This window comes from Vigna radiata, unplaced genomic scaffold, assembly GCF_000741045.1.
Source record: "Vigna radiata var. radiata cultivar VC1973A unplaced genomic scaffold, Vradiata_ver6 scaffold_518, whole genome shotgun sequence".
In the NCBI taxonomy this organism is placed as follows: Eukaryota; Viridiplantae; Streptophyta; class Magnoliopsida; order Fabales; family Fabaceae; genus Vigna; species Vigna radiata.
In genome coordinates this window covers 37,818-39,259 of record NW_014542198.1, presented here as the reverse complement: position 1 = coordinate 39,259, position 1,442 = coordinate 37,818, and positions in this window count along the sequence as shown.

Sequence of the window (1,442 nt, the reverse complement as noted above, 5' to 3'; positions counted from 1 at the left end):
ACTAACGCATCTGGTGGAGCAAAAAGGATGCATTTATCCCGATCTTATAAGAGTCTTCTACTTCAACTTGCGCTATCGAGATGGGATAATATCCACTAAGGTCAAGGGCGTACGCATTATCTTAGATGATGACATGTGGACCAATGTTGCTCAACTTCCCATNTGGGATGATGCTGTCAAAGTCCATTTAGGACTTGAAGATTTCAACAGGATGATGACTTTTCAATCCTTCCTGCGTCATCCTGAACGACAAACAAATACAAGGCAATTACTGGTTGGTGGTTTCAAAATTGAAGAAAGGATGATTCACTACTTGATTGTTTGGATTTTATGTCCTAGAGCAACTAACCATGCTNAATGCTCTAAGCAGGATTTACTTCTTTTGTATGGGATTCTAAATCACATACACATCGACTGGCCTGCTCTCATTGCTGACACAATGGTAAAAGCCAAGAAATCCCATTCATATCAATTTCCCTATGCTCTTCTTATTTCTAGTATTTTAGAATACAAAGGTGTAACTGTTGAAGGAGAACTCGTTCAAGCTATTGAAGTTGTGGGATCAGAAATTGGAGATACTACCTTTCGTCAGATGGGATTCATTACCAGAGGAAGAGTTCTTATTCACAAAGATGATGACCATCCTGATGAAGATGAAGATGATGACATGGACACTCATATGGTTGACCCAGTAAGTGTTGCTGCTCTGTCTGATGCTGGACCATCCAACATACCCTCCTCTTCCTCAACTTCTATGGAAGAAGATTTTGCAAGGTAATCTAAACAGTTGGAGGATATGAGTCTAGCACAAAAGACACACTTTGAGGAGATTTATGAGTGGCAGCGATCTGTTGATGAGTACTTCCTTTGTGTTTATTTATCTCTTTAGTANTGATCTTTATGTACTTTATGTCATCCTTCTCTTTTAAATAAAATGAGCTTTTATGTCAATTTTATGCATATATTATATAATTGAGGGGGAGCTCATGTTAAGGGGGAGATTTTTGTATTAAACTTTTTGCTTATGATCAAAAAGGGAGAAATATATTAAAATTGGTACAGTTACTGCTAACTCTGTGGTTGTCTATTAGCTTGTATGTGATGCAGGTAAACCAGAGTTGCTTTTAAAAAAGAGAATTTTTTATCATCATAAAAAAGGGGGAGATTGTTACCAATAAGAAGTATTGGTAAAACCTGAAGATGTGTTTTGATGATGCTGCAACTTGTAGATTTTGGATGTAGTAGGAAATTATTTAAAAAGCAACTTGTAGATTTTGGATGTAGTAGGAAAATATTAAACCTTGTAACTTTTACTGGAATAATCGATTATGGACAAGCTATAATCGATTATCACTTGCATTTTGTACTAGAATAATCGATTATCATGAAGCAATAATCGATTATCACAAGTTATACTTGAATAATCGATTATCACTTCATAT